Here is a 17,672-nt window from a genome sequence, read left to right on the forward strand (position 1 = left end):
CCGACCCTTATGCCATTGTACCTGTGACGTCATGTGCTGCACATTTCTGGGAAAGCCATAGTAACTTTAAACCAAGGTCTCCAAAATGGCAACACCTGTGAGAAATAAAATGGTGTCTAAACAAAAGATGCAAAATATTTTCAACTATAAGAAATAATTTTGGAGTTCAAAGCTAATATTTGTGAAATCATCATAAGCAAAACCACCTAAAGAAAACTAAGATGGAAAATTCAATATGATATCGAACCATCACATTTTTCATGACATTTTCCCTCACCATCTCGACAGTAGAAGCCCGCAGGACACGGATATCTGCTGTAGTCATCAGTCTTCCCTGGGCAGTAGTAACCCGCAGGGCATGAAGTGCATCTGCTCTGACCAGTCAGATTGTTGTAGGTTCCTGCGGCACAGGGCATGGGCCTGGCACTCCCAGCAGGGCAATAGTGGCCAGTGGGACAGAGGCCACCCTTAGAGCCCACTCCTGCAAATACGAGGAAAGGAGAAACATGAACACTTTCAACATTCATGCCATTAAATAAAAAAAAACAAACAAATTTTCAGCCACTGGGTTCAAAAGAGTCTCATAGGTCCAGACATACACACAGAAGATCCATAAAGACCCTTTCACTTTCTACATATTTTATTGTTTGAAATGGATAAATTTGCCATTTTTCCCACCAATCTACAATCAATTACCCATAATGACAAAGTGAAAACAGGTCTTCAGAGGTTTGTAAATTTATTAAAAATTAAAATGTGAAATTTCTCCTTTCTCCATAAGCATTCAGACCATTTGCTATGGAATTGCAAATCGTGCTCAGGTATATCCTGTTTGCTTTAATCCTTCTTGAGATGTGTTGAGAAGTTGATAAGTGTGCTCCTGTGACTGGAGACCACTTAAAAAGGCTCACGTGTACCGGCATATAAAAGGTCAACAATTCACACTGCATGTCAGGATAAAAAACTAAACATGAAGTCCAACAAACTATCTGTACTCGTCCACAATCAAACTGTGGTGAGGCATAGATCAAGGCCAGGGGATAAAAAACATTTCTAAAGCCTTGAGTGTTCCTAGAAACATACTGTAGGGGTTCCAAAAATTGTGAATAAAAGGGAGTTTGGAAACAGCATGGGCCTCACATATAACAACGAGTATAGAATTCACACTAAAACATGGCGTACGGACAAAACTGGAAACGTGCGTATGCACGAAAAAATTCAGATGCACAAAACTGTGCATATGCCGACTTCCACACACTTCCACTCCATAAATCCTCATCAGCGTGAAATGTAATGCACATGCATGCGCCTGACATCCCACCCTGACTCCTCCCAGAATTTTGCATATTTCCATCCATCCATTTTCCAACCCGCTATATCATAGGGTCATAGGGGTCTGCTGGAGCCAATCCCAGCCAACACAGGGCACAAGGCAGGAGCCAATCCCGGTCAGGGCACCAACCCACCACAGATTTTGCATATTTTAATATGCAAATCAATATAATTATTACCTTCCGTCCGATGTTTGGTTAAAAGACAATGGCCATTTGAAAAAAGGAATTTGAACATTTGTGAAGTGGAGGTAAGGAAAAACACTACTATACTATTTGTTGGCTTAAGCAGCGGTATAAACAACAAAAGGAAGTTGATTGAGTAATACAGAGTGGCAGAGACATTCAAAAGTTCAAGTTCAGAAAGTCGCACAGTGGTCAGATATTTAAGTCACCATGAAAAGGCGAGTCGTAGCCTACCGGAAGCATATTATGGTACAGAGAAAAGAAAATAAGTTGGGACACAATGAAGAAATAAGGGTCGAAATATGAACTTTAATCTCCAAATTTCCATATTAATCTTGTGTTTTATTTTGTCATTAAAGTAAAATGTTGTAAATTTAATCTTAAAATCAATGTTTAATTTACTAGAGTTTCTCAGATCTCATCGTAACTAAAGTAGCACGTTAAATGCTTTATATTGTACGTGTTCTACTATGTGCCCTATGTGTGTTAATCACTATGTGCTTCTTAAACGGGCTTTCTCTTACACCAACAGAACAGAGAATACATTACATTCATGATATTACAGCACTCTGAGCAATTTAAATTCTAAGATATATATTTGATATCATTTTCATGATGAAATGAATTAAAGCATGTATTAAACGTGGGGCACGGTCGTGTAGTGGTAGCGATAAGCTGACGCCCTGTCCAGGGATTGTTCCTGCCTCCTGTGAGATGCTTGCTGGGGTGTGCGCAATCCTTGGTGAAATAGTTTATTGCCGTAGTACTGTCTTTTTCAAACATGCTAATCCCCAATTCCTGACCTTCCTTTTCTTTCTCCACGTCACCAATCTCCACACAATAAGTTCTGTAATAAATGTCAAACCCTCTGTAAGCTTAGAATGCCGATTCTTCAAAATTTTTAAGGAACATTGAAATATCTTCATAGTACATGTTTAATAAGTCCATCTATCTATCCATCAAGTTTCACGCCAGTCACAGCAAGCATACAGCACGAGGCAGGACCAGTCACTGGACAGGGCGCCAGCTCATCGCTACTGCTGCACCACCATGCCTACATGTTTAATTATTAACAGTATACATTACTTAAATGAAGTTAAAAATGTATCTGTGTAATGTAATATACATATTTTAATGCATTTCATCTTAAAAGTGATATCAAGAGCTCCAAGAAGGTAGCGCTTGGAAATCTAAATCGATTTAGAAGCCAGTCGTCAACATCTGTAAAAACACGCTCTTTTCTATTGAATTGAATTCCTTTATTTTTATTGCATGGTGCAATGAGATTCAATATGCTACAACACAATACGAAAGCATAAGTACAACATACATGTACATATAGTGTAAATAGTGCAAGTGGTTCATAATGTGGTTCAGGTTGTGCAATATTACAGCTGTAGTGCAAATTTATAGTGAGGTAATTGTAATTCTATGTACAAACAGTTCTACCGGGATAACTTGGCAGACTGATTGAGTGCGTTTATAGCTCTTGGGATAAAACTGTTTCTGAACTTTAAGGTCCCTGTAGGAAAGGAAGAGTGTTCAAACAGACTGTACTCATGGCTGAGGAAGCATGTGCTAAAAGCTGTATTCCGATAGTCGTACTGGTTTTTGAAACAATTCACCGTAGAGCTTTATGATCATCTGCTGTACATCTGTGAATCCATACTCAGATACAGAGGCTTAAAATACTCTGAGTGGTGCACTGAGAGTAACAATGCTAAAGCAGCTATGGTATTTGGAAAGTTTGGCCAATCAGATCCCTTAAATTTCAAAACAATATGCAGTTAATTTCAGCGTACTTAAAGCCACGTCAGAGATGTGAATCTAAAAAAGAAAGGGAACCACACAGGATCAGAAGCATTGCTTTGACACTGGGTGCCGCCAGTTTGCAAAACCAAACCGAAAACATCCGTACAGAATGGGTTGTACTGCCATGAGATTGTGTATGGCTTTATGCCAAGTTTAATTTTTATACAAAGTGATGTGAACGTGGAAATGGGCGTACACATCCTTTTTGTGCGTACACACCATTTATACATGAGGCCACAGGACTTTTCAAACTGAGTAACCAGGCAATAAGGACCTGGTCAGGGAGGTGATCAAAACCCAACATGCACTCTACCAGATCTTCAAAAATTTTCTCCTGAAATGGGAGAACTTGCTGGAAGGATGACTATCTCAGCAGCACTCCATCAATCAGGCACTTAAGGTACAGTAGAGTGGCTAGACAGAGTTAAAGGAATATGATGGCTTTTAAAGGACTCTGAGAGCATGAGGAGAAAGATTCTCTGGTCTGATGAGTCAAAATTGAACTCTATGGGCAGAATTCCAAGTACTATGTGTGGCAAAGACCAAGCACTGCTCATCACTGGACTAATACCATCTGTTGTGTTGTAAGATTTTGCATATAACTTAATAAATATTTTGTATATCTTTATTTGTATGTTAGGCAAAGCAATGTAATTTAGTGTTACATTAGTGAGAAGCATTCATGTTTCACCACCCCCTTTAGGAAGGGGTCTCTTTGAATTTTACGACAGAGCTGGGGGGGGGAAGTGCCTGAAACATGTTTGGCTAATGTTTCTCTCAAGTCTCTCAACCCCCATAGGAAAGTAAAGCTGCCTAACTGCCAAGCTTTAGCTTAACACATGGTTTGGGGGCAGGTTTGAAGATGCTCTATCCCCCCATTGGTCTAAAGTTTGGCTGTTTGGAATTGGCTTGTATCAGAAGCTTTTAAGTACCATGACGTCCTATTGGCTTTAGGGGTTGGACAGAGAATCTATAAATTTACTTGTTTAACCTCACGCTCTCTCTCTTACTAACATCTGATGAAGAAGCATCTCTCTCTCTCTTACCAAACTGATGAACTGAAAGGACAGCACAATGGAGAGCACAGCTCGGCAGCCATATTGAACAGACATGTGGCTGAAAGCTGACTATAAATGAACTAGAGACATTTTTAAGTAACTAACAAGTCTGTGTGTCGTCTGAAACTACACATCACCGTTTAATCAGGTTGTATGGTTGCCAATATTCAAATGTACTTTGTATATTGTTATTATTTATGAATATTACCAATAATACATTGTTTAAATTGTAACTTAACTCTTGCTTGTCTGTTACTACACCTAATTGCCTGAGGTTATAGATGAAGAAGGGAAGGTGGGGAGAAGTTATATACTATAATACCTTATAAACAGTGGTAAGTCGGTGATATCTGAGGCGTTCTGACAAAGGCTACATATTAATAACTAGCAAAATACCTGCACTTTGCAGCGGCGAAGTACTGCTTTAAAATTTTTATTAAGAAGAAAAGTAAACCTTTTTAAACTGAGGGAAAATATACCAATAATTATTTGTAAAGGATCTCTTTGTATACCACGTTGTCAGTTCGACCCTCCAGTTGTAATATGACCAAGCTGTGCGCTGAGCTTACTCTTGAGCATGCAACGTATAGTTGGACATGTGAAAAGCAATCTTGCCTCAAATCAATGCCAACCTTATGTAGGGTCTGTCCCTGAGACTTATTAATTGTCATTGCGAAGCAGAGCCTTACTGGAAATTGGAGGTGTTTGAATTGAAATGGGTTTCATCGATAACTTCGCATCCAGCTTTTGAGAGTTTAAACGTTCATAAACATCAAAGTGTCCACTACTCAAAGCATCACCTGTGAATCTAAGATGTTTAAGAGGCATTGGCGGTTGTCCAAAGGTGTAAAATATTTGGCCATTTCGGTACACTTGAAAGCGACAACCAAACAATTCAGCGGCAGCCATCAACTCACATGCAGAACCATAAGAGAAGGGCTTAAGCATTTCACTTTTCTAGTGCTCCTGTGTAGTATAATTATCTCCTGTACCGTCATCAGTCCACACCTTGAACCTGTCCCAGTCATTCATTACATAAGACACAATGTTCCTCCGGATATCAAGAGTGAGCCTGATATGTGCAATATGTAACACAGAGAATGGAAAAGGCATAGTAACCACTCGGTAAGTGACAGTTCTTTGATCGATGATGATCACTTCGATAGACATGTTAATGGGGGTACGGTTGGAACGATAAAGGAAATGGGTGCCTGAACAATGTAAACTAAGTCTAAAATACCTACACAATAACTATAATCGTAATAAACGAACAATAAAACAGCGGAGAAGCCGTGGATTAAAAAAAAAGGCTGCAGTTATCAGCAGGGAGATGTGAATACCGTGGCGAAACAAGGAAAGGAATGAAGAGACTGGAGCGACGGACAGCCTTATATAGGCAGGCAGCCAACTACGTGGGAGACGTGGGGATGGAGGACGCAACGCCGCCTCACACGATGACCGAGCTGCAGGCTATGGAAGTATATACAGTATGTATGTAAGTAGGATTCAGTTAGCGTTGGGAACCCACGTACCAAATTTCTTGAAGATGGGTCCATAACTAACAAAGACCGTTGGAAAGTTCAATATGGCAGCCGACAGTGACGTCATACCACCGAAATAAGTACGTACATCGGTTTCGGTTAGCGCAGGGAAGCTGCCTACCAAAGTTCGTGAAGATGGGGCCATAAATAAAAAAGTTTAACATGGCGAACGTTGTCAATGGTTATGACCGTTACGCATAGAATTTCGAAATGAAACCTGCTTAACTTTTGTAAGTAAGCTGTAAGGAATGAGCCTGCCAAATTTCAGCCTTCTACCTACACGGGAAGTTGGAGAATTAGTGATGAGTGAGTCAGTGGGTCAGTGTGGGCTTTGCCTTTTATTAGTATAGATACAAAAGGGGAAAGTAGAGAAATATATTACTCTACCAAGACAAAACAACATCTCTATAGTGAAACATGGTGGTGGCAGCATCATGGTATGGGGGTGCTTCTCAGTGGCAGTAACATAGAGACTGGTCAGAATTGAGGGAATGCAGCCAAATACAGGGATGTCCCTGAGGAACACCTGCTGCAGATTGGACGAGACCTCAAACTGGGGTTAGAGTTCACAATTCAGCACAATAATGTCCAGAAATATACAGCCAAGACTACACTGGAGTGGCTTTGGGACAAGTCTCTAATTGTCCTTGAGTGGCCCAGCCAAAGTCTACACTTAAACACTATACAACATCTGTGGAGAGATCTGAAGATGCTTCCCATACAGTCTAATAGAGTTTGAGGGGATCTACCAGGAAGAATGAGATAAACTGCCCAAATCCAGGTGTGCAAAGCTTGTAGAGACTTACTAAGAAGACACCACTGGAATGGCTGCTGAAGGGTCTTCCACAAAATATTGAACTAAAGGGTCTGAATACTTTTATTAATGAGAGAATTTGATTTTTAATATATTTCCTATTTTTTTCACTTCATCATTATAGGATATTGAATGCAGATTGATAGGCAAAAATGGCAAAAGTATGCATTTAAAATTAAATGTACAACGCAATAAGTGTGCAGAAAGAGAAGGGGTCAGAATACTATCTGCATCCACTGTTTTCTCACTCTTTGTGTCACATCTGGCCCTGTGACACTCAGGTCAAAGCAGAACAATGGCAGGTACCAGCCCTAGAGAGAGTGCCAATACATCAATAGCCTTCACACACACACTCATAACGAGCCAAGCTGGCATCACCTGTTAAATTAACCTGCACTGAAGTACCACAAGAAAACCCACACAGACATTGGGAGGACATATAGACCGCATATATCCAGATATGGAATTTACACCCAGGTCACTGGACCTGTGAAGTAGCTATGCTACTCACTGACAGCCTAGTATGCCACACTTGCATGCACCTGCTATATGTGATCTGCGCCTGGGGGGGATTAAGGAGCCATGAAGCGGCATGTGCTGTGCTATTTTGGAACATCAAATTTCCATAAAGAATAAAAAACACTAAAACAGCCTACAAAGAGAAATCCTGCAGATCTCACCCATCAATACCTATTCATTAACATTTTCCATTTTTAAGTTGAAAGAGGTCTTGGTTTATTCTGATTGCATCAGGATCACCATAGGAACCAACCCTGGATGTGATGCCAGTGTATCACATGTCATCCCCCCACACTATTTCCCAAAGAGCCAATCTAAAGCCTTCAGTTAGCTAAACTCATTCATCTCTGGCATGTGGGGGGAACTAGAGAACAACTCACCTGGACAGTACTGAACCCCGGTCCATGGATCTGTGAGACAGTTGCGCTAGTCACTGCCCCACTGTGCAGCTTTATCAGAGACCCCAGATCCAGACAACAGTATGAGAGCTGACTTGTAGTACCTGTTTCAAGCTGTGCACCCGAGACACAGTAGAAGCCTTCTCTGCATGGACCTGAAGAACGACTTAACCCCTCCAATCCACAGAACAACCCAGGTGGGCAGGAGTGGCATCCAGACACGTCTGTGACATGAAGCCTGTCCCAGAAACAGCACAACACAGGGTGAAGTCAGAAAGTGGGCATTGCAAACAGGGGAAGATTTTTCATTTCTGTTGTAACATTGAGGAAAATTTGAAAAGGAAATGAAGATTTCAACCAACTAGCATCTTAAAAAGGCAGCACACACAATGGACTCACCGGTCAGAGAAGGTGCCTTGTGGACAGGGCATAGGCAGAGTAGTGCCAGTTGGGCAGTAGTGCCCACGAGGACAGGGGCCTCCAACACCAGTACTGATGTTGCCATCAGGGTTAATGAAGTTAATCCCTAAAGCAGGATGAAATCTGTCAGGTACGGGTATGCAGGCAATGGGCACCGACAGTGGCAGACACACATTTACAAGGAATAGCAAGTATTAACATGGCACGGCACATACCAACACACACGTGCAATGAAACAGATGTAGACATGTATTGTGTCTGATTGACAAAGACACAGCTAGACACAAACGCACACTCTGATGACACACAGTTGCGCACACTTTCATATGCACGCTCTGACATATAGCAATGCAGCATGCACACACTCATGATCCGTACCCATATTCAGGGCTGTGGGGCCCCAAATTGGAGAGTTCTGGATGTGTAGAATGTGATATGCCTATTGAGAATCTGTGTCACTATTTGAAAACTCTATCCCACCATCTTAGAGGATCTCCGTCAATTCTGCTAAGAAGAATGGGGAAGAATCCTTCCTGAACAATGTGCAAAACTGGGACATACCCCAAAGAATAAAGGCTGTTATTGCAGCAAAAGGGTTCTCGACAAAGTATGAATGCGTACGACTTGAATACTTATGCAAACACAAAGTGCAGAGTTTTTCTTCTTCAGTTAAATATCTACAAAAAATGATTTATTTTGACTTTGGAAATGTATTGTTACAGTTTAAGAGTTCACATCAAAATACTGAAAGGATACATATGTGTTGTGGAGACTGACCCGGACACAGACAGGCAGACATTGATGGTTCAAGCACCAACACACATTTATTATACACAATTTACAAAATACTGCACACACAACCCAGTGCCCCTGCATCAATCACCCTTCAGTCCTGGCTTCTCAAAATGCCTCTCTCTCTTCTGCCTCTCCTCCGAGCTCCATCCTCTTCCACCCGACTCCAGCCAATGGAGGATGGAGGAAGGCAGCCCCTTTTATCCTTACCCAGATGTGCTCCCCGGTGTGGCGGAAGTGTCGGCTGTGCACCCGGAAGCACTCCGGGTGTCCCTGGTCTTCGTCCCCCCAGCACTTCCGGGTGCGGCAGAAGTGCTGAGGGCCAGGGCTCTTCAGGCATCTGGGCGCCCCCTGGTGATGACCACGAGCCCCTATAGGGTTGAGCTTCCATGCTCCTTTCCTGTGGTCCCCATAGCCACCAGGGCGGTCGCCCCCTCGTGGTTCGGAGGAGGTGTAATCCCTCCTTCGGTCTTTCCGGGCGTCCTGGCTGAGTACAACCCCCAGCCGCTCGCCACAATGTACAAATCTTTTGTCATTCAGAACATTATGATGACTTTCAAAATGGTTTAAATACTTTTGCGTACCACTGAAGTTCTGAAGGGCATCCCTATTGGGTTTCCCCGGGTTTCACCAGGAGGCACTGCCTGGAGAGTGCTCCCTCATTTTATTGTAGCTCTGCCTAATCTGGAAGTGCTTCTTGGGTGCAATGTTCTGACAGCAGAGGTACACCCGGGTCCAGCATAAGGGAGGTTGTGCTCACATCACACTGGGATTTGCAGTTGGGAGAGGAAGAAGACAAAGTTTTCCAGGGAGCAGTGAAGGAAGAAAAAGAACAGAAAAGGAATTGCATTGTATATTGTGTATTGGAAGATGCTTGTGTAAGGTACTCCCCAAAAAATAAATGGTCACTTGATTCTGTGACCGTCTATGTGGTTGTGTTTGGGGTTTGGAGTTTTCAGATGCCCACTACAGGTCACAATGCATAAAGAAGTAGCCTCCTTAGCGTAAAACGAGTCAAAAAGTCAGCAAACAAAATATGTTATTACTTGTAACAGAAACCAGTAAATACCAAACCGTCTATATAAACACAGTACGACAGGTCTGTCTAGTGTCCACTGCTGTGATGATGCAGATTTACTACATGAAATCATCTGATGTGTTTTGAGAGAGTCACAAATGCACTGTAATCAGGACAATAGGCACATATTTTTGCACAATTGTAATATTTTTTCTGTTGATAGAATGTCAGTGCCTCATTTGCAGGATGAATGCAGTCCTTGTTTTATGAAAGGCTGCCACAGTGCAAGGCTTACTGACTTCCACATTTCCCCTGTACTGAACATTGACAGTTACCGCATTGTGAACAGTGTTTAAGGGCCAAATGTCTTTTTTGTTCTTCTGCTTTATTACAATCATGTAGCCATTTTGCCACATGGATACTGTACCACTCTGCAACTTCATGTGACTGATGTCACCAGGCTAGGGCACACAGTGCCATATGGATCAGTTTCATGTCTGAGGACCAATTCACGTTCCTATCATGGTTCAGTTTCAGTTTGTTCTTAAACTGGCTATATAGCTTGTGAAGGACAGCCAGGTCCCATGCCCTGCAGGGACGCCCCTACTGCATTCATTCCGGGGGAGCCAGCATGGGCAGCTCAGTACCTCCCCCGGGACGCTTGGTGGCAGCCTCCCTGGTGGACGATGATTCCCCAACCTGGCGCAAGGCTCCATGGGACATGGAGTCCTCCAGAGCCTGGCTGGGGGCTTGGATGGCCGCCAGGGGGAGCTGCGTGGACTTACCAGCCCGGCTGGTCAATTCCTCAGCCCCACCCGGAAATGTAATTAGGCCCAGGTGACCAAGCACCTGGACTACATCCGGGTGGGGTATAAAAAGGCCAGCCACCACCACTCGAGAGAGCCAGAGTCGGGAGGAGGAGGACTAAGCCTAAGGAGGAGTGGTGGTGCTGAGGTGGATAGAGAGAAGTGAGTTGTTGTATTTGAAGTGCTTTTGGGACTGTGTTGGGCCTGTGGGACACGGGGAAGGCGTGCCCCACGGCTGAAGAAGAAATAAAGTGCATTTTATTTAAGTACGTGCCTCTGCCTGAGTCTGTGCCGGGTCGGGCGCTATATAACGCCTTTTACAAGCTTCTTGCTTACACACCATTGAGTTTTGATGAAGGGGCCATCCCTGCTCATGAATATTCATGACTTACCTTACCGTGGAAGAATGCATAAAAATATCCCTGATTTTTTTCATCATAATGTTATTTTATCCACTAGATAATCCACAGACATCAGGCACAAGAATAATTAGCACCGGCTGCTCCCCAAGGGTGTGTGCCGAGTCCTCTGCTCAACACCCTGTTTACCTTTGACTGTGTGGCCTCTCAGAACAATACCAGCATCATTAAATTTGCTGATGACACGGTAGTCATAGGGTTGATTACTGGGGGGGTGGAGGCAGAATATAGGACAGAGGTGGCAGGACTTGTGGCCTGGTGTCAGGAAAACAACCTCTCCCTAAATACAGATAAAACCAAGGAGATGATTATCGACCCAAGGAAGAGGAAGCTGCAGCACACTCCCATGTACATCGGTGAGGCTGAGGTGGAGAGAGTAAAAATCTTCAAATTCCTTGAAACCCTCATCAGCGAGGACCTGACTTGGTCTTACAATACACAACACCTCATTAACCAAGCACACAAAAGACTGTTCTTTCTGAGGAAGTTGAAGAAATTTGGCATGCCAACCAAAATTCTCACCAGTTTCAACAGGGGTACAATAGAGAGTGTTATCACCTGCTCTATTATTGTATGGCACGGTAACTGCTCCTTGCAGGAAAAGAAGGCACTCCAGCGTGTCATTAAAACATCTCTGGAGCAACCTTCTCCTCCCTACAGGACATCTACACTAGTAGGGTTATCAGGAGGGTGCACAACATAATTAAAGACAATACTCATCCTCAACACACGCTTTTCACGCTGCTTCCCTCAGGGAGGCCCTACAAGAGTGAAAGTTTTTTTTTTTCCAGAAGCAATCAGACTCCTCAACAATGTTAAAAGTTAAAGTCAATCCAAACCACAACTCATAGCCTCATAAATGGTACTGACTGCTGCGGTATGTCATCAGGCACTGTGCACCTTATTTTGTAATCTTATAATTGTAATTGCTATTTGTTTTTATACTTCTTTTGTCTTTCTTTCTTTGTATATGAAGGTGAAGAAGCAAAGTAAGAATTTCATTACATGGTTTTAATGTGTGTTTTTACTGTGTATATGACAATAAACTTCTTGTATCTTGTATCTAGATGGCAGCAGAATACTGTCCTGAGAGTTATTCAGGCTTAACCCTGTAAAGTGAATGATTACACGTCTGCTTGAGTCTGATTTGGGCCTAACCGTAATTACATAGAATTCTAAGCCTGAGGTTAACATCAAGCATTTTATGCAACATAAAAACCAAAAAACTGACGTGACACATTTAATTATTTATGCTGAAATATTATTGTTATTATTTACGTATTGTCACTTTTCATAAGACATTTATTTCTGTATTTGCTTTTGTCCAAAATATTCCTCCATACTTATGTAGTGTTGATAAAATATATGCAGAAGAACAACTTATGATAAAAATGGATCGAGATGGGACTTGAACCACAATGCAGCTGACTTGCTATCGTCACTACTAACTGTACAGTGAGGTGGAACTTTTCTGGGGCTTAGGGCTTTGAGATTAATCCAGTAGTGAATATGTATTTTTCATGGGTTGTCTGTAGTACTAGGGTGTTATACCATGTTAGCCATTATGAATGTAGTGAGATGTCAAGCAAAATGACCCCTTTGATTGGCTAACTGAGCAGATTACAATATGAAAGCTTTCGAGGCAACTCAGTCCCCTTCTTCAGGCAAGATGTAATCAAGATGTAATCAGGCCTGAAGAAGGGGCCTGAGTTGCCTCGAAAACTTGCATATTGTAATCTGCTCAGTTAGCCAATCAAAGGGGTCATTTTGCTTGACTTTTCACTTCATGGGTTGTCCGATCAGTTACTCAGTGAGAAAGTCTGTCGGGAACATGTACAGTGCATTGAAAGTTTTCAGATCATTAAAAAAAAAAGGTCACTGACTTGTGCCAAAATAATTTAAATGTATTTTTTTACTCATTAAACAACCATCAATATCCCAGAATGACAAAATGGAAACACTTTTTTAGGAATTTGAGCAAACTGAATAAAAGTAAACATCTGAAATCTCTTTTTGACACATGTTTTTAAACCCTTTGCTTTCGCTCAGGTGCATCCTATTTTATTCATCATCGAGATGTTTCTACTCCTTGTTTGGAGCCCACCTGTAGTTATTTCAATTGAGTGGGCATGATTAGAAAAGGCACATGCCTTTCTATAGAAGGTTCCACAGTTGACCAAAAACCAAGCCATGAGGTCATAGAAACTGCAATAGAACTTAAAGACCAGATTGAGTCAAGGTACAGATCTGAGACGGACTTCGCTAAAGTTCTGAAGCATTGAAGGTTCCCAAGAGCACGGTGGCCTCCACCATTTTTAAATGGAAGACGTTTGGAACAACCACGACTTTTCTTAGAGCAAAGACAATACATGAGTGACTTGGGGACAATTCTGCTCAGCCAAAACTGAGCAGTAATGGGAAAAGGGCCCTGGTAAGAGATGTAAGTAAGAACCTGATGGTCACTCTGGCTGAGCCCCAGAGAACCTGTATTGAGATGGAGGAAACTTCCAGAAAAAGATCCAACACTACACTAATCTGGGCAATAGATAGATAGATAGATAGATAGATAGATAGATAGATAGATAGATAGATAGATAGATAGATAGATAGATAGATAGATAGATAGATAGATAGATAGATAGATAGATAGATAGATAGATAGATAGATAGATAGATAGATAGATAGATAGATAGATAGATAGATAGATAGATAGATAGATACTTTATTAATCCCAAGGGGAAATTCACATACTCCAGCAGCAGCATACTGATAAAGAAACAATATTAAATTAAAGAGTAATAAAAATGCAGGTATAACAGAGAATAACTTTGAATAATATTAACGTTTATCAGGCCCCCCCCCCCAAAACCCCCGGGCTGGAATTGAAGAGTCGCATAGTGTGGTGGAGGAACGATCTTCTCAGTCTGTCAGTGGAGCAGGACATTGACAGCAGTCTGTCGCTGAAGCTGCTCCTCTGTCTGGAGATGATCCTTTTCAGTGGATGCAGTGGATTCTCTATGATTGACAGGAGTCTGCTCAGCGCCCGTCGCTCTGCCACGGATGTCAAACTGTCCAGCTCCATGCCTACAATAGAGCCTGCCTTCCTCACCAGTTTGTCCAGGCGTGAGGTGTCCCTCTTCTTTATGCTGCCTCCCCAGCACACCACTGCGTAGAAGAGGGCGCTCGCCACAACTGTCTGATAGAACATCTGCAGCATCTTATTGCAGATGTTGAAGGACGCCAGCCTTCTAAGGAAGTATAGTTAGCTCTTTCCTCTCTTGTGCAGAGAATCAGTATTGGCAGTCCAGTCCAATTTATCATCCAGCTGCACTCCCAGGTATTTATAGGTCTGCACCCTCTGCGCACAGTCACCTCTGATGATCACGGGGTCCATGAGGGGTCTAGGCCTTTATGACAAAGTGACCAGACAACACATGAAGCCTACATGGATTTTGCAAAAAGGCAAACAAGAATCCCTTGTTCCTGCGTTGGCTGAGGAAAGCCCATCTTCCACCAGCTACTCTAACAACATTCTACAGAAGAACCATAGAGAGCATCCTGAGCAACTGCATCACTGTCTGGTTTGGAAATTGCACTATCAGGGATCGCAAAACCCTACAACAGATAGTGAAGACAGCTGAGAAGATCGTCGGTGTCCCTCTTCCCTCCATCATGGACATTTACAACACACGCTGCATCCGCAAAGCCACCAGCATTGTGAATGATCCAACACACCCCTCACATTCACTGTTGACACTCCCACCATTGGGAAAAAGGCACCGAAGCATTTGGGTCCTCACCTCCAGAATGTGTAACAGTTTCTTCTCCCAAGTAGTCAGACTCCTGAACACTCATGGACCGGACTGATATCTGATATATGTGTTCTGTTCTGCAGTATTGCACATGGTTGCACATGTTTGTTATATATTATGTGTCTTTATGTTATGTGTCATGGATTCTTCGTTGTCCTTGTTTTATGTAGCACCATGGTCCTGGAGGAATGTTGTTCCCTTTCACTATATGCTGCACTACTGTATATGGATGAAATGACAATAAATACTCTTGACTTGACAATGGTGAATCATGGGGGTAGCAACACCATGTTTTGAGGTTGTTCTTTTAGCAGCAGAGATGGAAAGACTAGTCAGGGTTGAGGGCAAGCTGAATGGAGCAAATTTCAGAGATATCTATAATGAAAAACTGCTCCAAAGTGCTCCAGACCTCAGACAATATAGGAGATTCACCTTACAATAGGACAAAGCAAAGACAATACATGAGTGACTTGGGGACAATTCTTGGAATGACTTTGACTGGCCAAGCAGAGACCAATAAAGAAACTTCTCTGGAGATACCTGAAAGTAGCTGCCCACTGACAGTCTCCATTCGAACTGACAGAACATCTACAGAAAAGAAAGGCAGAACGTTTGTAAATCCCAGTGTCTGCGGCATTGTCAGGCCAGACCCAAAAAGACTCCAGGCTGGAATCGCTGCCAAAGGAGTAAAGGGTCTGAACACTTGTGTCAATGGGAAATTTCAGTTTTTTATTTTGAATAAATTTGCAATAATATCGAAAAACCTGTTTTCAGTTTGTCATTCAGGGTTATTGAGTTTTGCTTGATGAGGGAAAAAAATGAAATGAAATGATTTAACAAAGGGCTGCAACATAAGTGACTGGGTCTGAATACTTTTTGAGGGCACTGTAGCTGTATTTATATACTGTAGTGCTTCGTTTCTCAACCTTTAAGTATTTGCGACCAGAGTTTTCATAACAGTTTTAATTGCGCCCCCTTAACATTTTTTTGAAAGGAGCCCACTAATACCAATTTGTTCTTTTTTAATTAATATATCATAGATGCATATTTTATTATACCTACTTAACTTTTATCGACATTTATCTAACTCTATATTTATTGTTCTAGTATCAGAATGTAGTTTAAGTTAATTTTTTTTGGTTTCAGTAGATGTATTTTTCATATTTTCAATTCTTGTTTTCTTTTTTTCACATCTTCGTGCCCCCCCTTTTTGTTACTTGTGCCCCCCCTAGGGGGGCCCGCCCCACAGTTTGAGAACCACTGCTGTAGTGGGTGCCAAGGAGGGAGGACAGGCATCCCAGCTGGGATAACGGAGGGCTTCGTCATAATAGAAGGACCAGGACAATGGACTCATCAGGAGCTGGTCATTCCCCCACATGGTAGGTGGCAGCGTTCCTTTGGGAGGCTAAACCTGATCGGGACACTCACAGGGTTGCATGGGAAATGGAGTCTAGTAACGCAACTCTGTTGGTGTCTTTGGGGTTTGCCAGAGGGCACTGTCGGGGGTAGGACTACCCTGGTTTCCACACGACCTGGAAGTGCGCCGTATGACTGGAAGCAATTCCCAGGTCGGTCTTCATACAGAGTCAGAGTCGGGAGGCATTTGGAGGAGGAGGGATTGTGCTTGGTGTGTTTTTCATTATTATTCTTGTAAAGAAGGTGTTGGGCCTGAATGAAACCCTTTATTGGAGCATAAGTGTGTCTGGGCTTTGGGGCTCAGTGGTGCCCCCTTGTGGTTTCACTGTAGATAAGGTTATGTTGATGGTGGGTTGGTTGCAGATCCCAAAATAGGTGTACCTCAAATGCTAGAGATGACCCTGCACACCCCTTCATACACAGGTACAGAGACGGACTTCAACTATCTCGGTTCATGTGTGATGGACAATGGGTCAGTACTAAAAGAAGTATTTACCAGATTGGCCAGTGTCACCTCTGCCTATGGTATGGTGGACAAAGTCTGGAAAGATTGTAGCTCTATAATACACCTATAACCTCAGTACTGACCTATGGCCGCGAATCGTGGTCACCCACAAAATTCATGGAACACCAAATAGATGCATTTGACCAGCGATGTCTGTGGCGCATCCTCAGGATTAACTGTCATCCATCCATTATCCAACCCGCTGAATCCGAACACAGGGTCACGGGGGTCTGCTGGAGCCAATCCCAGCCAACACAGGGCACAAGGCAGGGAACCAATCCTGGGCAGGGTGCCAACCCACCGCAGGACACACACAAACACACCCACACACCAAGCACACACTAGGGCCAATTTAGAATCGCCAATCCACCTAACCTGCATGTCTTTGGACTGTGGGAGGAAACCGGAGCGCCCGGAGGAAACCCACGCAGACACGGGGAGAACATGCAAACTCCACGCAGGGTGAACCTGGGAATCGAACCCAGGTCCCCAGATCTCCCAACTGCGAGGCAGCAGCGCTACCCACTGCACCACCGTGCCGCCCAGGATTAACTGGACAATGAAAATTATAAATACTGAGGTGTGTGCAAGAACAGCTCAACCAGCAGCAAGCGGCATAATAAGACAGAAGTGGTTACAGTGGCTGGGCCACTTACTGTGGATGGATAACAACAAAATATCATGGCAGCTAATGTAGTGGAAGTCGACACGCAGGAGGAAGAAACCAGGCAGACAACGAACTCGCTCGGATGACGTTATACAAGCGGATTTGTCAATATTCGGACCATCACTTGAAACTGTAAAACAAGCTGATAAAAAACCAA

Source organism: Erpetoichthys calabaricus, chromosome 9, assembly GCF_900747795.2.
Source record: "Erpetoichthys calabaricus chromosome 9, fErpCal1.3, whole genome shotgun sequence".
NCBI classification, from domain to species: domain Eukaryota; kingdom Metazoa; phylum Chordata; class Cladistia; order Polypteriformes; family Polypteridae; genus Erpetoichthys; species Erpetoichthys calabaricus.